General features: G+C 44.4%; 1 pseudogene; it reads left to right on the plus strand.

Annotated features, from left to right (window-relative positions):
- Positions 1-259: 259 nt before the first annotated feature.
- LOC123752915 (endoribonuclease LACTB2-like) overlaps positions 260-24,263 on the plus strand; it is a 41,786-nt pseudogene continuing 17,782 nt past the window's right edge.

A 24,263-nucleotide genomic window follows, 5' to 3' on the forward strand; every position in this document is an offset into this window, starting at 1 on the left:
TGAGGTGGTAGTTGCCACTGAAAAGGAAGATAATGGTAGTGACGGTGAAAGTGATGTAGGAGAACGGAATATAAGTTTTCTAACTGTCAAAATGCGTGCCTTAGAAATAAATCGTGAGATAGAATGGAAGAAATTAGAAATAGAACGGGAATTGAAAGAAAAAGAAAAGGAAATGAAGCGTTAAGAATTAGAAGAAAAGGAAAAAGAAAGGCAAGAAAGAAGATAGGTCACGCATTGACGCATAGGTCATCCACTAGGTATGTCCCTAAGAATTACCCCACGTCTGTTTGGCAAATCTCGTCAGGAAGAAGAAAGACCCATCCCACAAAGTGCTATGAAGACGCCCCCAAGTAGTCCCCGAAGGACTAGTCCTATCAGTCCGAAACACCGTAGTCCAAGGAGGAATGTAGTGTATTGGACTTGTGGGCAGAAAGGACACATTGCTGCTATGTGCCGAGGCAGAAGAGGTTGCGATCCACGTAGGGAAGTGATGCTGATGGGTTGTGTGACACCACCAGTGGAAACCCAGTCTCTGATGACTAGTCAGGAAGGACCAGGATTGTTTGCTCCTCACACTTCAGGCGGGTATGTAATGAGTGATCATACTGGTAGATCAGTTGTAGTGCTCAGAGATAGTGGAGCAGCCCAGTCCCTGATCGTGAGAGACTCGTTACCCGAGGGAGTGAGTGTAGACGGGAGACAAAAGGTTGTCCTGGTTGGGTTTCCTATGACACAGTACGTTGCCCCCTTAGTGCCGGTACATCTAGACTCACCTTACTTCAGCGGCACATGTGCGTTAGCAGTAGTTGATACCCTGCCTATAGCTGGAATTGATGTAATACTAACCAACGACTTGGTGACAGGTTGGAGCAACAATCATCTCAAGATTGTGGACGAGTCAGCCGGAACAGCAAGAAGGTCTGAGGTAACAGCAGGAATTGGTAATATCCAGGTACAGGCAGACGTACAACTACTAAACTTGTTTAATTCTTCCTCTCACCAACAGATAGACAGCATTCCGACAGAGTCTCCTGATTCTTCTCCCGACAAGAAACATGAGGTTTTGGTGACAGAAGCGACTGAGCAAGAGGAGAGGCCTCATGTACAAGTGCCCACGAATACCCAAGAGTCTGGAGTGACGGCGGATGAGTACTTGCGGCATGGCAAAGTACAATGCATACTGAGCCGGCCAGAGATTCCCCAGACATTAGAGGTTTGTGAGGTAGGTGCGCAGGCCCTAGTGCGCTCTTTGATCCAAGCCAGGCTAATGGAGATCGCCAGCTATGGACGTGATAGGCTCGTGAAACTTATTCCTAAATGTTTCTTGGCGGTATTTTGTTTAATTCTAATGTGCATTCTAAGTAAGGACCAGTGGACGACCCGATAGATGATGGTTCCTATGAACATCGTGAAGAGACCCCAGGGATTAGATACTTGCACTGTGAGTGTTACAGTCGAAGTGTAACGGGGGGTGGGGGAAATAGCTCTATCTTGTCCATTATTCCACCCCCCAGTTAACTAACGAAGCCGGGGGAAACAGCTCTCTCTAGTCCGTTATCCCGTCTCCAGTTAGCTAACTATTCTAGAGCACTCCCAGAGTTCCTAAGGCAACCTCTCTCGTTCAACACCTTGTAACCTAGGTATTCGACTACCTAGGTGCTAAGACTACAAGGCGCCGTAACTGGATCAGCTACCCGAAACTCTAGAGAGAACTCTAGAATATAGGATCATTGCCACAAACGTATAAGAGGAAACGAAAGGAAAGAAATGAATAGTGAAGTAATTAGTGAGGGTTTGGGGTAAGAGGTAGGGAGGTGGGAGGGGCGAGGAGGGTTATTAGTTGAAAGTGAGAGTTTAGAGAGGGGTGGAGGGAGAGGTATCGATAGGTAGAAGTAGAAGAGTAGAAAGTAGACGTAGAAGAGTAGATAGTAGAAGACGAAATGCTGCCACCATCCATTCATGATCATTACACACAAGACAAGGAATGGAACTTGCCTGTATCACAAAATTCTCAAAAGATGTTATCATGAGTTCATTATTAGTATGTTCCCTCTGTACCATGTATCAACTCCAAACATGTACTCGTTAATATCATGAAACCAGTAACCACAGAGGCTTTCTCACCTCAACTCAAAATCTCTAGGGAACAAAGTTAAACACAATTTAAATAATAAATTCATAATTATATTTCCCCATGAAGTATCATAATTTAGCAATTCAATTAAAATGTTCCAGTTTAATATTTAAAGTGAGTCATCCTCCAAGAATCTGAGAACCCTACAACTTGACTGCCCCTGATCGTCACACAACACTTGTAAAACACGACAAGTCACCTTACTATTCACTCACCAAGTGTCTCTGCCTATAGCTGGATAGAGGGGGGGGGGGGGGGGTCTGTAGTTGACAGAGACTCCCGCCCTGCCGGCCGACAGCCTTCCTGCTAGGCCGTCTCTTCTGCAATCCTGACTGCCGTTCTGTCTGTTAATGCTCTTTGCTGGATAGCTCTCCGAGTTTATATTGGGGAACCTAGTAGCTAACTCCGCCCACAAGTAGATAGCCTCCGGCACTACCAAGCCACTCCTTAAACGTCGGCATGTTTGAAGGCTACCCGGCTCCAATTATACGCTTAGCGGAAGCAAGGTGAAATTATCATGATCTGACCTCAGGTCACTTGGGGTCATTAACGGTTAGAGGTGTGAGATCTCAGGCAGACAACTGGCGCCTCTCCGATCCTTGTCTGTGACTCATGTACTCTATGTATGTATTAACCTAAACCAAACACTTTTACAGTGTTACATCTCCCCTTCTCCCCGAAAATAAAGTTTTTGCAACACTGCTAAAGCAAGCTAGCTGTGTGCGACAACTTTATTAACGAAAAGAATACATCCTAGCTAAACAAATATACATCATCCTACTCTAAAAAATGAAATATGTAGACAGACGTCCATTGTCTCTGGCTGGGCGACGTCACTGCTTGGTCTTGTAGATAATCCTGTACCACATTTCTTCAACACAACTGCCTCCGTCGCTTCTCCGTCGTTAACGCACAACAACCCTTGGTCAACCCGAAAGCCGTTACTACTTGAACTGCGCACAGGACCGTGGAATTCGGTTGTCCCAGCTGATCTGTAATTGGCCCTACGTCAGTCACCATGAGAGACGTATATTGGGGTTCTTCACAGCTATAGGGACTACAAGTTTCGAGACCTTCATATAGTTGCCAACAGTAGAAATCCCATCCTACTCTTCTTCCTCCCTGTTGCTCCAGCACGCCTCCTTCAGAGAGCTACTTCTGACAGCCACATCAAGTCCGCATGACACAGGATGAATCACTCAACAGAGCAACATGCTTGCAGGAGGGGCGGCCAGTTAAGGCAAACGATCCTGTCTTGCAATTACGCTCCATGCAATGATGCTGACACCAGCAAGGGACACGAGGCATCGTGTCTCACTCAGCTTGTCTTATCTTCTTCTTCTTCTTTCTTCTTTCTTCTTTCTTCTTTCTTCTCTCTTCCTTCTTCTCTCTTCTTTCTTCTCTCTTCTTTCTTCTCTCTTCCTCCTCCCATGGGTCTTTGACAAGCAGACCTGGGGTCCATTGGGGTCCGTCCGTCCTGGGGTCCATCCTGGGTAGACCGATGTTGGTGGGACAGACTGGAGTCGTTGTTGCTCCTCTTCCATTTTTACTGGGTCGTCTGGGGTCGTCTGTCTTGGGGTCCACTGGGGTCCGTCCATCTTGGGGTCCACTGGGGTCCGTCCATCTTGGGGTCCATCCTGGGTAGACCGATGTTGACTGACCGAGAGGGCTGCATCTTGGGGTCCCCTGGGGTGGTGATGGTGGTGGAGCCGTGACCTCCAGGTAGTGGGCTGGTCGTGGTGGTGGTGATTAACGCCCGTGAGTGTGGTACACAGCAGCCGTCTCTCTCTTTTGTATGTGCGTCTCTCCTCTCTTCTGGCTCCCACCTGTGGGTGAACAGAAAGGCGACAATATCGTGCTCCCAAGATATGTTATGTGACCCTGTAGTTTGTATAGGGTTACACAGTCCAGTCATACCGCTCTCCTCCTGGCAACAACTACACTTAAATTTTTAAAATAATCCAATTAACACTGAATGATATTGACTTGGTGGAACATAAGACAGTAACAGAGGAAAGTTAGAGAAGAGAGAATAAGGTCATCACTACCTTTAACTTGTCACAAAAAAAATCAACACTAATAGACAAAACACTAGCCTAAACTTAACTGTACCGTTCCTAATCTTAAGTACATAATTAACCATTACTCCCACCCTTAACCTACAGCCACCTACGTGACCCAGAGTGTCTCCCTAGCTTCTCCGCCGGTCAACAACCCCAAACTGTTGCCACCCCTGTGACCAGACTATCTAACGTCGAGCGTCCCCAACGTGAAGTCTACTGACATACTAAGGCTCCCCCTAGCATGCTGTACAAGACCAGTACACCTCGGGTTATTGCGTTCAAATGGAGTAAAACAGTCGATCGCAATAATCTGAGCAGACTCACCACTTAAAACTACTTAAGAACTACACCTGCCACTCCCCACTGACCTGGAGACCAGCGGTGGCTGGGTGTCCCCCTGGGACATGCGAGGTCACCTGTCACACTCAGCTGACCTGCACTACCCACCAACCGCTAGGTTCCCAAATCGCCAAATCTTATCACTAACATTAATCACTACACACGCAAGTTCTGGTAAACATTCCCTGAACACCACAAAACTCACAAAATCACTAAACCACAACACTAGAGAATCACTATCTCCTAGCCTGAAAAAAACTCGCTAAATCGCGAAAGTAAAACACCTGTCAAGATCTCCCTGATAGCGCCTGAGCGGCAAAAAGACACGTGGGACTGAACAATGTTAAAAGAACACCAATACCTTAAACATTGTTCAACACCGCTGCCACCATTGTAACGGGGGGTGGGGGAAATAGCTCTATCTTGTCCATTATTCCACCCCCCAGTTAACTAACGAGGCTGGGGGAAACAGCTCTCTCTAGTCCGTTATCCCGTCCTCAGTTAGCTAACTATTCTAGAGCACCCTCCAGAGTTCCTAAGGCAGCCTCTCTCGTTCAACACCTTGTAACCTAGGTATTTGACTACCTAGGTGCTACGACTACAAGGCGCCGTCACTTGATCAGTTACCCGAAACTCTAGAGAGAACTCTAGAATACATAATCATTGCCACAAACGTATAAGAGAAAACGAAAGGAAAGAAATGAATAGTGAAGTAATTAGTGAGGGCTTGGGGGTGAGAGGGAGAGAGGTGGGAGGAGCGAGGAGGGTCATTAGTTGACAGTGAGAGTTTAGAGAGGGGGTGGAGGGAGAGGTGTAGATAGGTAGAAGTAGAAGAGTAGATAGTAGTAGTAGAAGAGTTGATAGTAGAAGACGAAATGCTGCCACCATCCATTCATGATCATTACACACAAGACAAGGAATGGAACTTGCCTGTATCACAAAATTCTCAAAAGATGTTATCATGAGTTCATTATTAGTATGTTCCCTCTGTACCATGTATCAACTCCAAACATGTACTCGTTAATATCATGAAACCAGTAACCACAGAGGCTTTCTCACCTCAACTCAAAATCTCTAGGGAACAAAGTTAAACACAATTTAAATAATAAATTCATAATTATATTTCCCCATGAAGTATCATAATTTAGCAATTCAATTAAAATGTTCCAGTTTAATATTTAAAGTGAGTCATCCTCCAAGAATCTGAGAACCCTACAACTTGACTGCCCCTGATCGTCACACAACACTTGTAAAACACGACAAGTCACCTTACTATTCACTCACCAAGTGTCTCTGCCTATAGCTGGATAGAGGGGGGGGGGGGGGGTCTGTAGTTGACAGAGACTCCCGCCCTGCCGGCCGACAGCCTTCCTGCTAGGCCGTCTCTTCTGCAATCCTGACTGCCGTTCTGTCTGTTAATGCTCTTTGCTGGATAGCTCTCCGAGTTTATATTGGGGAACCTAGTAGCTAACTCCGCCCACAAGTAGATAGCCTCCGGCACTACCAAGCCACTCCTTAAACGTCGGCATGTTTGAAGGCTACCCGGCTCCAATTATACGCTTAGCGGAAGCAAGGTGAAATTATCATGATCTGACCTCAGGTCACTTGGGGTCATTAACGGTTAGTGTGAGATCTCAGGCAGACAACTGGCGCCTCTCCGATCCTTGTCTGTGACTCATGTACTCTATGTATGTATTAACCTAAACCAAACACTTTTACAGTGTTACAGAAGAAGGGACCTGGAAGGTGATGATGGATACAGGGAGTGGGAGAAATGATATTATGAGTGACTGTTTTCGACAGGTTGACACCCCCCGCATGATTGCCGAACCTGGATTCAGCGTTATATGGAACGTTGGTTGACCTGACGGTGGCAGAGCGAACACCATCTTCACTGTACAAGCAGCCCTGTTGGGACTAGGTGTGGCCTAGTAGACGGTTATGCTGTAAGTACTGACTTAACAACTATCGCTGTTACTCCAAATTATCAGTCCCCTGTATTCCAGGTTCACGTCTCCCTGAAGGACTACCGGACCAGTATAAGAAATGCCGTCTGCGACCAGCCACCAACGGTGCCACGACACAGGGAGGTGTTGATTCACCCCACATTGCGCCTGTGCCGATCCTTACTAAAGACACGTGAGATGATTATGCCCCTGTTTGCCATCTCAGTGAGGGTGTGGGAAGCCACATCAGGCAAGCCATTGCCTATGATCCTCAAGTTTTCCTTGTGCCAGATTCTCCTGTTAGGGCTGTTTTGCGGACAAGACATCCTCGCCACCCCAGTCCATTGTTTATGTGAGTCCGTTTGGAGTTGTACCCATGTACTAATTTGGTTTGTTTTATCTTTTATAGAAACCCAAACCAAATTCTTTTTGGTGGGGAGGTGTTACAGACCCGAGTCCATCGTCGGAGCACGGAGCAGTGACGACAACGCCATCTGTGAGTCCGCTCCCGAAACCCCCTCCAAATGGACGACGCCATCTAGTGGTGACAGGATATGCCGGCAATAGGCGCTGGATTCCCGTCTTAATTGGCTCGTGGAGTAGCCGCTGCTGACCTCTGGTGAGGTAGTGCTTAGACAGTGAACGCCATCTATGGAGTGAAGAGGTGGACGTTTCTGTCTAAGCTAGTAAGTGATGTTTCCTAGTGGTCCCAGGTAGTGTCCCAGTATACTAATGACGTGTCTGGTTTCAGAGTCAACCTGGGACTGCTGTGTTGGACGATGGATCAGTCTACCTAAGGCAGCCAAGGTCTCTTCACCAGTCTGCTTTGTAGAAGCTGTGAGTCACCCCCGGACGAACTCTGTTGAGAGTAATAGCCTGCCTAGGGACTGGCAGTGTCGGGAATCGCCTTATCCAGGGTTGGCTGGTGAAAGAGACCACCCACTGGGGTGCTGTATGAGGAGAGTGACCAGCAAGTCACACGAGGTTCCTGGCTAGGGCTCGCAACCCTAGTATCGGTCGTGGAGTGGCCAATACAGTGGAGCTGATTGATACCTGCCAGCTACAGGCTGGATTGTGGTTGAAGGCCTCCACGACGAAGCACCCAGTGGGACTGTGATTTGGGTGGCCTGTGGCCAGGGTAGATTCGGGGTAGTCAGCGTGGATTCATCGTGGGCCACGGAAGAAGGAACCAAGGCTACCCAGAGTGAGCATCGCCGAGTATCCAGTGTCTTCGGAGGAAGACGGAACTGTATATAAGTGTAGTTATAATCCCCGTGAGTGACTTGTTTTATATATATGGCGGTGGCAAATATATTTGAAGGAAAATTCTCATAATTTAGTGTACTTGTATACCTCCCCCGTTAATTTTACTTGTGTTACGGAGCTCACCCCTTGAAAGCCACTACTAACTTGGGGCCGGATTCCCAAAACTCTACTACCATCAGAGAAGAACCCAGTTGCATCCCAGTAGGGTCTTAACACCCACTAACCTCAAAGCATCACCCCGAACATACACATCTGAACTAACAAACTGCACTGAAATGCTCAATGCAACCACCACCAGGTGAACCGCAGCCGCCCCCGCAGAGAACCCAAAACCCAACCCCGTAGCACTCCAACCGCCCAACCCACACACAAAACACAATCCGCAATCAATACTCCCAGGGTGTTCTGAAGCTGCCGGGAGCCCAAAGGAAACGGGCTCCCGAAGTTTGGGTCAGATATCGCAAAACGTCACACCGATACTCCAGCCCACAAAACACCTCAATCACATCCTGCAATCAGTAGTTAGTTTGGGCGAGAGAGAGAGAGAGAGAGAGAGAGTGAGGAAGGTTGTGGTGGGTGGGTGGGTGGGGCAGTCAGCTGATGATGTTGTTGCCACGTTGCTGGCCAGTGGGAGGTGTTGCGGGTATTGGCAGGTGTTTTATGGCCACAGTGTGTCAGTGAAAAGTGTCGCTAGTGACACAGTGTTGTTGCCTGGAGTGTCACTGAGGGTTAATAAAGGGTTGGGAGTGGACGTGGACGAAGATGAGCCGTCCACTGTGGCACCACCGCACACACACACACAGTTGAGGTGAGCGCGCCTGGCTACCTCCCTCTGCCCCTCAGCCGCCTGCAGTTACACACATTTATGCCTCTCTACCCACCATTCTCGCTCTTATTACGCTCCCCACACCTGCTCAACGGAAGGTGCAGGTGTGTAGGTAGGTGTGTGTCACACATGGAGAAGGTAAAAAGGCACTGTTGAAGTAGGAGCAACGAGATAACGAGTCAGGAGAGAGAGATTGAGGGTCCATCTAGTCAGCCACAATGTGGGAAGACTCACCAACAGAAAACTAGAATATTCAAACCCCCCAGACTCCACCACCCGACATTTTTCGCCACCTTTACCCACACATTTCTCCCAGCCCTGCCCACCTTCCCCACAAACACGGCCACCATCAAATACACAATCAAAAACCCCACCCATAGCCACCCACCAACCCCCGCCCACTCTCTACACTACGCCTAACCACTACATAACAACCCACACATTGTGCATAAGGCCTGAGCCCCTCTGGTATATAAAGCCAACAACTCTATATAACCTATCTCCGCAAATTACACTCAAATTATTACACCCAGCGACACCCTAGAACCCCCCCCCACCCTTCCTTCTGCTCCAACTGTCACACATTTTCAAAATGATTTCTCTCTTTGTTTAATATTATATTGCTTAATATATATTAAATAATAACCTCCCTCTGTCTGTCTATCTATATATCTATCTGTCTATCTATCTGTCTATCTGTCTATCTATCTATCTGTCTATCTGTCTATCTATCTATCTGTCTATCTATCTGTCTATCTGTCTATCTGTCTATCTATCTGTCTATCTGTCTATCTATCTATCTATCTGTCTATCTATCTGTCTATCTGTCTATCTATCTATCTGTCTATCTATCTGTCTATCTCTCTCTCTCTCTCTCTCTCTCTCTCTCTCTCTCTCTCTCCAATTCAAATGACTTAAACCAACCTTATAAACTCATCAAATCGAGTCAGGTTCGGACCTGACTCGATGTATATGTATATATATATATACATCTGTGAGGTTAGGTTTGATGCCTGTGAGCTTAGGTTTGATGCCTATGAGGTTAGGTTAACGTCGTGAGGGCAAAATTCGTGAGGCCAAGCGTTGGTGAGAAGGGAAATTCGTGAGAGTATTAAGCTGGTGCAAACTGTAGTAGTTAGTTTGGGCGAGAGAGAGAGAGAGAGAGAGAGAGAGAGAGTGAGGAAGGTGGTGGTGGGTGGGGCAGTCAGCTGATGATGTTGTTGCCACGTTGCTGGCCAGTGGGAGGTGTTGCGGGTATTGGCAGGTGTTTTATGGCCAAAGTGTGTCAGTGAAAAGTGTCGCTAGTGACACAGTGTTGTTGCCTGGAGTGTCACTGAGGGTTAATAAAGGGTTGGGAGTGGACATGGACGAAGATGAGCCGTCCACTGTGGCACCACCGCACACACACACACAGTTGAGGTGAGCGCGCCTGGCTACCTCCCTCTGCCCCTCAGCCGCCTGCAGTTACACACATTTATGCCTCTCTACCCACCATTCTCGCTCTTATTACGCTCCCCACACCTGCTCAACGTAAGGTGCAGGTGTGTAGGTAGGTGTGTGTCACACATGGAGAAGGTAAAGAGGCACTGTTGAAGTAGGAGCAACGAGATAACGAGTCAGGAGAGAGAGATTGAGGGTCCATCTAGTCAGCCACAATGTGGGAAGACTCACCAACTGAAAACGAGAATATTCAAACCCCCCCCCCCCACACTCCACCACCCGACATTTTTCGCCACCTTTACCCACACATTTCTCCCAGCCCCGCCAGCCTTCCCCACAAACACGCCCACCAACAAATACACAATCAAAAACCCCACCCACTCCCACCCACCAACCTCCGCCCACTCTCTACACTAGGCCCAACCACTACATAACAACCCACACATTGTGCATAAGTCCTCCCTCCCCTCTACTATATAAATCCAACAACCTGATCTATATATACACCATTTGGTCACCACTTGGTCCAGGAGACATCTCCCGTCACGCAGGGTGCAGTTGCGCCTCCACAGATCTCCAGTATCATCTTTTGATACTGGTAATGGCTCGAAAGGGCCACCACTTACGGGCTATTCATGCCCGTGCCACCTTTTGGGTGGCTTAATCTTTATCAATCATCTATATAACCTATCTCCACAAATTCAACACCAATTATTCCAGCCAGCGACACCCGACAACCCCCCTAACCCTCCCACTAACCCTAACCCCTCCCCCACCATGCCGCCTCCTCCATCCCACAACAGTTACCTCACTCACAGTTTTATGCATGCATTTGGATGGACAATCTTATATTAAAAGTCATTATTGATACATTTGGTACATCACTATAAAGTCTACTACATGCAGGCACGGACAACAAATATCACACAAATGTTATTGGCCTACCTGCCTTGCCTACCTGCCTTGCCTACCTGCCTTGCCTACCTGCCTTGCCTACCTGCCTACCTGCCTTGCCTACCTGCCTTGCCTACCTGCCTTGCCTACCTGCCTTGCCTACCTGCCTACCTGCCTTGCCTACCTGCCTTGCCTACCTGCCTACCACTTGCATCTATACATTGTCAAATGCTTAATTATTTATTTGGCTCATTGAAATGACACACACACACACACACACATGTTAAAGTATATAGTCTTGTTTAAATAATGGGTTTGGATATGTTTTCAAATATGTATTTTGGGGCAAGCAAGCAAGCAAGCAAGCGAGCGAGCGCCGCCACCTGTGGTCGCCCCCCCCCCTCTGCTAAATAGTTTGTCTTTGTCTACCCTGTCAATTCCTCTAAGAATTTTGTAAGTGGTGATCATGTCTCCACTTATTATTCTTCTGTCTTCCATGATGTAAGGTTTAGCTCCTAGAGCCTTTCCTCTTAACTCATGCCTCTCAGTTCTGGGACTAGTCTGGTGGCATACCTATGAATCTTCTCTAACTTTGCCTTGTGTTGAACTAAGTATGAACTAATGAGGAGCTAAGACAGATGGCAGAGCTAAGACAGATGGAACAACATCAGGAGGAAGCTAATAAGGAGAGCAGCATTAGAAAGTCTTTGTCTTGAAATGTCTCAAAGGATAGGGGTCTTAAGAAGACTAGGACAGCTGTAGGCGGGTTGTCAAAGACCTCCAATTCATTCGCCATGTTGGAAGACGAGTGCTGTAGGGAGATTGCAGTTCGCTCGAAAGGCACGGCAATGAAGGGAACGCAGGTCAATCAAGGGGCTCACAAAGTAAAGGAAGTACGTAAGTGAATTTTGGTTATGGGAGAGTCTCAGGTGAGGTATTTGAATAGAGTCATTGGCTCTAGACTTGGAGAGGCGGGGTTTATTGGGCCTAGGAAACTAGTTGTGGGAGGAGCTATCCCCACTGGTAAGCTTGTGAGCAAATCTTAGTTTAGTGTGTCTTGAGAGGTGACTTGGGACAGTTCCAGGGGACCTGGGAGAAGCCGTCAACATCTGGCTGGTAATTTCAGTGAAAGGTAATTTGTTCCCTTGGTTGGGTGTGTCAGCTAATTGCACTCCTTTGCCTCATAGGATGTACTGTATTAAGAATTAGGATATTATTTTGTGTCATTGATTAAATAACGTTTCATTATTGATTATTTGGAGTTTTAGCTCAATTCCCCTTAAAAATTTAGTCTGAGCCATTAGATTTCTCATTTTCATGCAGGTTTTGGAAGTTCCCTGTGTTTTTCTTCATTTAATGATAATTAAGACATCCCCTGATCCTCAATTGGTAAAGAAAAGAATTTCTATAAATTATCCCCAGTGTTAATGTCCGAGATGTAATACACCATTCGAGAGTATGATTATTGGTTTCTGTCCTTCCTAGGAGATCAGTAATGCAGGCACATTCAGGTTTCAGAAGGTGGTAGCAGTGTAAACTTAAGTTTTTATTAATATTAGAATCATAACAACCCAGTTGTATTTCCCCCATTTAATAATTCAGTTTAACATTAGAGCGGATAAGTTCAATGAGGGTCAAAGTGAGCTTGATAAGCAGTGTTAAGCTGGGGTTTTAGGTGAGAAAGGGGAGTATCAATCTGGAGGTGTTACATGAGGCCTTATCTGGCCTGGTCTGAGGACTTATCTGGCCTAGTCTGGCCTGGTCTGAGGACTTATCTGGCCTGGTCTGGCTCGAAGCCTGGTCTCTCCCGAAACGTGATCTGGCCCAGCCCGAGGCTTGATCTTGCCCAAGGCCTCCTAGTCTGGTTGCCATCCCCCCCTCTACTGCCAACATGCTACAACCCACACCCCCACCCCCTCCAGCACCCAACCACCGGCAGCCCGCCAACCGCTCCCTCCTCTTGTCAGTTTGTTGAGAAAATTAGGTGATTTCGCTTGATTGGATTCAATAATGCTCATATATGTAGCATTTATATACCAAATTGTTTCCAAGTGATTGTTCCATCAAATGCCATAGGGAAAATGAAAAATTTATAATAATAAATGAATATTTTTATGAATACAGGTAATTATATCGAGATTGATACAATTGGCTTCCGGAAATCAACTTATATGAGCAGTTATGTTATGGTTATGATTTTGTTATTTATGTTATGGCATAGTTATGATTTTGATATGGAATTGTTCATCAATGATTGTTCTATCATGTGCCATGTTCAAAATTATAAATACATAAATAGATTTTCTAAAATTTTTGTATTGTTGATAGTGGATGTAGGTCCTCTTTTATTTTCATATGGAGGGGAGGGACAGCCTGGGGCCAATGGGTAGAACAAATTCCGCGGTGGAAGAAATTGGCCTTGCCCCATATAGTTAATTCAAGTAAGGACACACTGTAATCACTTGCGTCAAACTATTGCCCAATTAGCTTAATGTCTATTGTGGGAAAGTTGCTTGAATCGTTAACTGCAAATAACATTTGTTTTCATCTTGAAGAACATTGATTAATAAATGAATTACAACATGGTTTTACAAATGGCAGTTCTTGTGTAACAAATTTGCTATCATTTTATTTCAGCATAGTTGAAGCTCTTGATAGTGGTAAGGTTTGTGATGTTGTGTACCTTGACTTTAGCAAAGCTTTTGATACAGTGCTACATGATTTATTTATTTTTGTTTGATTTATTTATATATACAAGAGTTCTTACATTCTTGTACAGCCACTAGCACGCATAGCATTTTGGGCAAGTTCTTAATCCTAATTTTCACACACTCACATCCCCAGGAAGCAGCCCATAGCAGCTGTCTAACTTCCAGGTACCTATTTACTGCCAGGTGAACATGAGCATCAGAGTGAAAGAAACTGCCCATTTGTTTCTGCCTCCACCGAGGATCGAACCCAGACCCTTAGGACTATGAACCCCGAGTGCTGTTCACTCAGCTGTCAGGCCCCCATTAAAACGATAGAGGTTTACGGTATTGGGGGTGCTATATTTTTTTTTTTTTTTTTTTTTTTGAGATATGTACAAGAGTTGTTACATTCTTGTACAGCCACTAGTACGCGTAGCGTTTCGGGCAAGTCCTTAATCCTATGGTCCTTGGAATACGATCCCCTGCCGCGAAGAATCGTTTTTTCATCCAAGTACACATTTTACTGTTGCGTTAAACAGAGGCTACAGTTAAGGAATTGCGCCCAGTAACTCCTCCCCGGCCAGGATACGAACCCATGACATAGCGCTCGCGGAACGCCAGGCGAGTGTCTTACCACTACACCACGGAGACTGATTCCGCGGTTAAGTTGGATTAGGGCATAGTTATACCAAAGGAAACAAAGAGTTAGTATAAATGTGGTTAAATGAGAGTGGGAAAATGTTGTAAGCCTATTGAATATTATGTAAAAGATAGGTTGAGAAAAGGATTAGAGCCTAAAAAAATTAAAGGCCTGTGTGATGATAGAGCTACTGGAGACACTTCTTCTGTAGTTCCTTCTTGAAAGGGAGCTACTGGGAGGGAGAGGCATCAGATCTGTGAATAGTTTTGCGAGTTATGCTTGATATAGTGATATAGGGAACTTCATCAATTGGTGGTGGAAAAAAATGTTTCAAGTTACCATTCTCTGTTTGCAGTCGTATTCTGCTTCATGCAGGCGAGAAAGGAAATGCAGACTACATTTCAGCACTCTTGTCAGTGTTGAAACAGCAAGAGACTACCATTGACAGAATTGTTATCACCCATTGGCATCCTGACCATATAGGAGGCTTAATGGATGTTCTTGGTTGCTTAGGAGGTAAGAAGCCTAATTTATATTAAAATTTGGGCTTGTTTCTGTTTCTCACAAGAATTTAAAAGAATATACTGTACACATTTTACTGATTTTGTGCGCTCACGGGTAACTTTTACCGACTTTAGGCTTTACTGTGGGGAGTCAAGCTTGGCTGTTGGACTTTATATGCATATTCACCTGTAGGGAATTCTATTGTGAACACAATGATACCAAAACAAGTAACGTAGCACGAGAATTAAGGTGAGAAAACTTAAACGAGTATACACATTTAGTGTCGGCGAGCACTCGCCCTCACGCTCGCCTGCACCGCCAGGGGTACTTCGTGCATATGCGCGAAGTGCACGCCTGGGGCTTGATGGTGTTAAGCATTTGGTTTAGAGCCGTGGCTCATCCATACCTGACTATTCTAACCATCTGTTCCTTTGCTGAGGCATTGGTAAGATTTATCTCGGGGACCTACTAGAACGGCCTCTATGAAATCAAACATTGAATGTAATGAAGCAACCATTTCTGGTGGGCCCCTCAGAAGAACTCTGTACCCACTCTGGTTCCTCATTTTCCTTGAGAGTTTGTTCAAGTTGTTTATGAGTTAGGTGATGGCCAGACTCAGGCTGCATGTAAATTAAGTATATGGGTCACTATTTGTTGATTTGTTATGTTATATAAAATAATATTTGTTAACTAGTTAAACAACAAATATTGTTTGGCTAGTTAACTTCAGGGTTACAATTTTTTTTTTAATTGTTGCTTGGTTTGATGCCTTTTTAATTTTTGCTAATAATTTTCTCCAGTCCCAAGCTGCCCACTCACCTCACAAAAAGAGCCAGATTTTGGTCCCAGTAACCTCAATTGGGTATCAGAGGTCTGGTGTAGTACCCTATGACTTGGTTGCCCCTGTGCTTTAGCTCTGGGAGCTACCAAGTGCACCACCATATAGACATTTCATTACATTTAGTACTTAATTTTAACTTGTGTTCAAAAAGTTTAAATGATAATTTCAGGTTGTGTTAAAGTATACAAATTTCCTCGAGCTGATGCTCCTGATGAGCCCCTACATGAGTCGGTTAGACTCATAAAACTCAAGCACAATGATGAAATCAAAACAGAAGGTGCAACTCTCAAGTAAGAAAAAATATTGCAGTATTGCACTTAATATATGATTATAGATCTCATATCTCTACCACTTTTCTTTTCACAACTTGATAATGGTTCGGAATAGACCGAAACATCATCATTTTCTTAATTTTCAGATGTGTTGACCAGACCACACACTAGAAGGTGAAGGGACGACGACGTTTCGGTCCGTCCTGGACCATTCTTAAGTCGATTGTGATGAGGAAGTAGATGCAGTTCATATGTTCTGCTTCTGCCATGCTGTCACTGCTGGATTAGTGACACCTTCGACCCTGAGTTATTTGGTGTTTATTTTTTCCATGTGCTCCTGCCTCCCGATTTCTCTATTGGTGTCCAAAGGGGTCAGGAAGCGATTGCTCTGCAATTGAAGATTCCATTTTGCAGTGGCCTAGGTTGTGTGCCTAGTTGGATGCTCAGGTGCTGCCCCAGTTGGTGTTAGGGATTTCTGATTTGGGGATGTTAGTCAACTTGACCTTGGTTCAGTCCGCAACTCCTTTTCCTTCTTCCAAATTTATTATGTGAATTTGAAGAATTTTAAGTTAGTTTTTAAATCATGCAAAACTAGGGCACTTCTGACTAGTTGAGGAAAATACTGGTATCTAAAATGAAAACAGACTTTACAACACTTGCCCAGATGGAACATAATATGGAACAGAGAACTAGCTGTCTGTGCTGGTCTACGTATTTTGAACATGACCTTGGCCTGCAATATGCAGCGTACATTCTGGATTGTTATACAGAAACTGCTTAACTAACCTTTTGCATTGGACTCAACACTGGAAGAAAGTAGTTTGGAGGGGTATTAGGTGGTTTCATAGAAATACTTGCTATCTAGAATTGTACGGATTAATTGAGCTGCAACAGACATAACAAAAATATAATCTTCAATATGAGGTTATGCAACCTCTTGGAAGAAAATACAAATTTCCTACCAACTTAGGGATGTCTAATTTTCTTCAAGCAGTTGCTTGTTTTCTTGTATGTTTACTTATTGATTTTTTCTTAGTTTTGTTTTTTATATCTAATTCTCTTGGTCTCTTGGTCTCATAGTGAACCAGATTCTTGTCCTGGCTTTCGTCCTGGCTTCCAGTCATGATAGATTGGTCATGGAGTTGTGGTGTATTAAGCTAAGGCTTTGTGGAACCAATGTAAAGCTTGGGAAGTTATTGGAAGCCCTGTCAGAAAATGGTATTCAATTATATTCAACACTGATTTGTGTTACATAAAGAGGTGATACATTTCAAAATAGCACACAAGATAAGGATTAAGGGTTCACTTATTTTAATATTGATTCCAGATAATTTCATAGCATCACAGATGTTTATACTTCCTCTTTCAAATTTCCAATAGAGTTCTTCATACTCCAGGCCATACCACTGACCATGTTGTACTAGCAGTGGAGGAGGAGGGGGCAGTGTTTAGTGGTGACTGTATATTAGGGGAAGGAACGGCAGTATTTGAAGATCTTCATACATATATGGCTTCACTAAAGGTAAGTGGAAGTGGAGTTTTTAATTTTATACAGTATATGAACCCTTATGGCAAGGATTCTGCAATAAATGTTATAATTGGTTATTCTGTTGATTTATTTGATTAGGAAATATATTTGTGTGATGCAAAAGAGAAGCTGCTTCTTGGAAAAAAATTGTGTGTACCCAGGGGGGCCTCACAGCTGAGTAGACAGCGCTTTGGATTTGTAATCCTGAGGTTCCATGTTCGATCCCCGGTGGAGGCAGAAACAAAATGAGCAGTTTTTTCACCTTGATGCCCCTGTTACCTAGCAGTAAATAGGTACCTGGGAGTTAGACAGCTGGTACGAGCTGCTTCCTGGGGATGTGTAACAAAAAAAGAGGAGGCCTGGTCGAGGACTGGGCCGCAGGGACGCTAAGCTCCAAAATCATTTCAAGATAATCCCTTTTGGGTGTGAGGGCCTCATTATTGTGAGGGTGACAACAGGTAATGTACTAATGTACACAGGTTTTGCAAAAACTTTCAACAACTGTGACGATGATGTTATTGTAAACAAAATGTGCACAAAAGGAATTATAGTATCTACTCAATTTAATGACCTATATGGGGGCCATACGTAAGTAGTTAATTCCTGGACTCTACTAAATCCTTAGGTTTTAAAATGTCGATATCTTTTTAGTTATACTCTGGAGGGCGAGTGGACAGGATGATACAGTCGCCTCTTATCGTGCGGCGAGTCGCTCCATCTTACGTTCGTTGACACTTCTTCAGCCCTGTTTCACAGGTTTTCTCATGTTTGATTTTACCTCCGGCCTACGGCCTACTCATGCACCACCTGAGCCTGACTGGTCTCTGGACCGGGTTCTTTCTTTTCTCTCTTCTGCACATATTTGGGTGGCTCCTTTAGTCTGGGATTGTGTTTTGAATGTAACATTTTAGCTTTATTTGGTCTCCAGTTGTCAGGTTGGTGAGCTTCATGCTCTTCCATGGTGCCGGGGGTTGTTCCTTTGTTCGGTTAAACCCGGCTCCTTCTTTTCTGGCGAAGAATGAGTCGTCATGCTTCCAGACCATGTGGATTTTAGCTGTGGATGCTTGGTTGGTTCCACCTGGAAGGCATCATGTGCTTGGTTGGATGGCGGTTTTACGCCACTACCATCATGCTACTGGTTCTGCTTCAGTATATTGGTTATGGGTTTTGATTTCCTCTGGTTCCCTATTCCAGGGCTTGTATTTCTCGGGTCATCTGCAGTGTCATTAAGTCATTGCCTTGTGGTGTGGGGTGAGTCGTCTTTGGTGGTGCACGAGCAATTTCCCAAGTATTCGGACTGCATGCGCCTAGTGTCACCTTCCCTAGGTGACCCTAGGGAAGGTGTAAGTACTGGCCTTGGGGCTTGGAGTTATCTTCCACAAGTCACCTTGGGGTCTACCTCTGTTGGTGTTTAGCTACTCGGAGCACTAACTCTGGACAGAAGAGCCTCCAATAGCAACAGGTGGACCCATTGTGCGATAAACACCATCAATACATTCGATATAACAAACACGGTCACTGAGAGGGGTGTCGACGAAATACATGCAGACTTTGTTATGCAAGCCCCTTGGGAATCTCCGCCAGCAGACTTTAAGATTATGGCTCTTGAAGGAAAGAAGAACCAGACAAATCCTCATCTGCTACGTAACATTGCACAGATGCATATAGAAGCAAACGTAGCATCCGACAGCTTCACTTACTTCACAGATGGATCAGTAGACCAGCAGGGACAAGAAACCGGAGCTGCAGTTAAAGCAGGAAACTCTGTAAATAGTTGGAGGCTCTCAAATGGGTGTTCGACTTTACAAACAGAGATGGTAGCCATTCAAAAGGCTTTGGAACATGCTCTTGCTGAACACAGACAACATGTTATCATACATACAGATTCGAGAACTGCCATTGAAACCTTGCAACAAGAATACATATGTGATAACATCCATCTGATCACAAATGTCATATCATTCATGCAAACACTCAAACGACAAGGCTGACGGGTACTTATCAACTGGGTGCCAAGTCATGTGGGAATAATAGGAAATGACATTGCAGACGAAGCTGCAAAACTTGCTACTAAGAGGAGAAATGTAGACATTTACATACCACAGAGTCTATCACAGATTAAGAAAGTAATTAGAAACAGAGCAATGCAAAAGATGTACAGTGACCACAACACAGCAGTTGCAACATCAGGATCTGCGGGTTGGTACAAGAATTCAACCAACTACGAACCACTTAGTTTGATGAAAGGGAACAGTAGAGCAACAGAAGTGCATTTACATCGCATCAGGCTTGGATACCCATGTGCATGGGAAATAAGCTTACAGGTTCCGGAAGATGAGAGAAAATGTCAACACTCTGGAGAAATGTCCGACAGACCACTGGAACATTATATAACACAGTGCACAGTTACAAACCCATTAAGATTTCAACTTAGATTCAACAGAGCAGAAGTTGTTAAACACATATGGCAAAATGTTACTGAAGCGACCATACGAGTCATAAATACTCATACTCCGCCCAAGTAAATCAGAAACAAGCAACACTTAGTGGGCCAGCCAGAGGCTCACTAGGGCACGGGCAGGAATATCCCTGCAAAAAAAAAAAAAAAAAAAAAAAAAGCTACTCGGTAATTGACCACCCTACCTTACCTTGAGGTTACCTTGAGGTGCTTCCGGGGCTTAGCGTCCCCGCGGCCCGGTCGTCGACCAGGCCTCCTGGTTGCCGGACTGATCAACCAGGCTATTGGACGCGGCTGCTCGCAGCCTGACGTATGAGTCACAGCCTGGTTGATCAGGTATCCTTTGGAGGTGCTTATCCAGTTCTCTCTTGAACACTGTGAGGGGTCGGCCAGTTATGCCCCTTATGTGTAGTGGAAGCGTGTTGAACAGTCTCGGACCTCTGATGTTGATAGAGTTCTCTCTCAGAGCACCAGTTGCACCTCTGTTTTTCAACAGGGGTATTCTGCACATCCTGCCATGTCTTCTGGTCTCATGTGATGTTATTTCTGTGTGCAGGTTTGGGACCAGCCCCTCTAATATTTTCCACGTGTAAATTATTATGTACCTCTCCCGCCTGCGCTCAAGGGAGTACAGTTTTAGGCTCTTTAGTCGGTCCCAATAGTTCAGATGTTTTACTGAGTGGATTCTAGCAGTAAAGGATCTCTGCACGCTCTCCAGGTCAGCAATTTCTCCAGCTTTGAAAGGTGCTGTCATTGTGCAGCAGTACTCTACTCTAGAGAGCACAAGCGTTTTGAAAAGTATCATCATCGGTATAGCATCTCTAGTGTGAAAAGTTCTTGTTATCCAACCTGTCATTTTTCTTGCAGTTGTGACGGCTACTTTATTGTGTTCTTTAAAGGTAAGGTCTTCCGACATGAGTACACCCAGATCCTTTACATTGCCTTTTCGTTCTATGTTATGATTTGCCTGAGTTTTGTACGTGGTTTCCGTTTTTATATTTTCATTTTTTCCATAGCGCATGAGCTGGAACTTATCTTCGTTAAACACCATATTATTTTCTGTAGCGCATAGAAAGACCTGATCTACATCTGACTGGAGGTTCGCCGTCTCCTCTATGTTGCCTACTCTCATGAAGATCCTAGTGTCATCTGCAAAGGATGATACAGTGCTATAGGTTGTGTTCTTGTCTATGTCCGAAATGAGGATGAGAAAAAGTACTGGAGCAAGCACAGTACCCTGGGGGACTGAGCTCTTCACGGTTGATGGGCTGGATTTTATTTTGTTGACTATTACACATTGGGTTCTGTTGGTCAGGAAATTGTAGATCCATCTGCCTATTTTTCCGGTAATTCATTTTGAACGCATTTTATGTGCAATAACACCATGGTCACATTTATCAAAAGCTTTTGCGAAATCTGTGTAAATTACATCCGCGTTATGTTTGTCTTCCATAGCATCTAATGCCATATCATAGTGGTCCAGCAACTGCGACAGGCAAGAGCGCCCTGTTCTGAAACCATGTTGTCCGGGGTTATGGAGTTGCTGTGATTCCATGTATTTTGTGATTTTACTTCTTAGCACTCTCTCAAAAATTTTTATGATGTGCGATGTTAGCGCTATCGGTCTGTAATTTTTTGCCTCTGCCTTATTTCCTCCTTTATGAAGTGGTGCTATCTCTGCTGTTTTTAGTATATCAGGAATAACGCCAGTATCTAGGCTTTGTCTCCACAGAATGTGGAGGGCCTGCGATAGTGTTTTTTTTACAGTTCTTTATGAATATGGAGTTCCAAGAATCCGGGCCTGGTGCAGAGTGCATAGGCATACTGTTTATGGCTTCTTCAAAATCCAGTGGGGATAGGGTGACGTCTGATATATGATTTGATGTTGGTATCGTATCCATGAAAAATTCATTTGGGTTATCAATCTTTAGTGTGTTTAATGGCTCGCTGAAAACAGAGTCGTACTGCGTCCTCAGTAGCTCGCTCATTTCTTTGTTGTCATCGGTGAAAGTTCCATCTCCCTTTCGCAGGGGCCCGATACTAGATGTGGTTTTTTATCTTGATTTTGCATAGGAGAAAAAATAATTCGGATTTCTTTCTATTTCACTGATGGCCTTTTGCTCTCTTTGCCTCTCCTGGGTTCTGTATGATTCTTGTAGCTTCCGTTCAATTGTTTCTATTTCTCTACCTAACCTTCGCCGTTCTTGAGATAGGGTGCGACTCTCAAGTTGTTCCGCGATTCGTTTTCTTCGCCTATATAGGGAACGACGTTCCCGTTCCAATCTGCATCTCTTCCTCTTTTTTCTTAGGGGTATGCGGTTTGAACATATTTCTAGTGCTACTGAGCTTATTTTTTCCAGGCACTGGTTCAAGTTTGCATTTCCTAGCTGTTCTTCCCAGTTTATTTCTGTGAAGTCCTGGTTTATTCGCTCCCAGTTTATCTGTTTATTATTGAAGTTGAATTAGCTGAAATCTCCTCCACCGGGAATCTGGACTGGTTTTGAAGGTCTACTCCCCATGGTTGTCATAACTTCAATTAAGTTGTGATCTGAGTAACAGGTATTTGTAATCATTATGTTCGTGATCAATTCATCATTATTAGTGAAAATGAGGTCCAGCGTGTTCTCCTTCCTAGTTGGTTCTACTATTTGCTGGTTTAAGGCAAACCTGTCGCACATCCGTAGCAGGTCATTTGCATGTGCCTGTTCATTTAGGCTGCTTCCTGGTATTCTTTCTGATATTACTGTATTAGCCAGGTGCTTCCATTTCAGGTGCCATAGGTTGAAGTCCCCAAGCAGGATGATGTTCGGAGCTGGATTTGTGAGGTTTTCCAAGCAGTGTTCTATTTTCATTAGTTGGTCTTTAAACTGCTGAGGGTTTGCCTCCGGTGACTTATATACAAGGACAATAACTACATTTAGAATCTCTATTTTGATTATCAGCACTTCCACCATATCATTTGAGGTGTTTAGCAGCTCAGTACAGATGAGTGTGTCTTTGATGTAGAGGCTGACCCCACCCTGAAGCCGGTGTTTCCTATCACATCTGAAAAGATTGTACTCTGAGATCCATATTTCACCATCATGGTAGTCCTTTGTGTGGGTTTCTGTTAGGGCTGCAAACACTGCATTTGCCTCATGAAGGAGACCATCTATAAATTGAACTTTGTTGGTTTTGCGTGTTTTTATACCCTGGATGTTGGCAAATATAAATGATGTTATCGTGTTAGTGGAAGTGCTGGAAGCCTTACTTGGTGTTAATATCTGAGGCTCTGGTAAGGAGGCCACTGTGTTTGCGTCCAGGGTGTGTTGTTTTGGAAGTGATTCGTTCAGTTTGGGTAGTAGGACGGGTGTTGTGTGATGTAGCACCTGTGTGCTTGTTGATAGTTTGTATTCCAGTCTTGTTGGTATCTCCGTTCCCCTCTGTAATCCTGTAGTGGTTCCATCTGACTGTTCCTCTCTCTTATATTTACTACTCTGTTTCTGCCTTCCTCTAAAAAATTTCCAGTAGTGTCATATTGATCTTCCCGTCTATAACGCTGTGTACCTCTCACGTGGAATTCCGGACACTGAAGATTGTAGCATTTTTTGTCCCTAATTGAAAATTGACATAATTTAGGGTGGAAGTATCTACACCCTGTTCCAAAACGGCATGTACCCCTCTCCAACATGTTCCTGCATTTTCGAGGATGCAGAAAATGGCATTTTGCTCCTAATTTTCCATATTTGCATATTCCTTTAGCGTAGAATTTGCAAATGTGTTCCGGTTTTGCGTTTTTCAAGGTATTTATATCTGTGACTGTCTTGTCTACCTCTTTATTGGAGCCATCTCCGTTTTTCGTCCCAATTCCTTCATCTATGCACTCTGTCTCACTGTTGCTCTCATTGTTTATATTATCTGGCTCTGTAATATTGCTGTTATTTTGTACCACAATACCCTCTTCCTCCACATTACTGCTGCGGCTCTCTAAACTATCTGTTCCTGAGTTTTGGTCGTTATCCAATGTTGACTTTTCCCAGTCCGCATATATCACTGGTAACTTATCTGTGAATGATAATCTCTGTGACTCGGGAATGTTTTTCATCAGTTTAGTTATGTTCTCTAACATTAATCTGTCATCTTTGCAAACCCAGTAAATTCCTTGCCTTTTTATGCATCCTGGAGCTAATTCTGTACAGCCCAGGTGGAATCTTATGTTACAGATGCAGCACGTTACGCCTGCATTTCGTTTTCCCAGTACTCCCGAACACTCGCCACACCTCTCCATTGTCTGGTGTATTGTGTTGTATTTGAGAGTCACTGTATGGATCACTTGTTGATGTCAGTCCTTTTAACTCTTTATAAAATTATATGTATATATATTTATATGTTTAATATTTATAATATTATATGTATACCGTATATTAGTAATATTATGTATGT

This window comes from Procambarus clarkii, chromosome 42 (genome assembly GCF_040958095.1).
Source record: "Procambarus clarkii isolate CNS0578487 chromosome 42, FALCON_Pclarkii_2.0, whole genome shotgun sequence".
Lineage (NCBI taxonomy): Eukaryota > Metazoa > Arthropoda > Malacostraca > Decapoda > Cambaridae > Procambarus > Procambarus clarkii.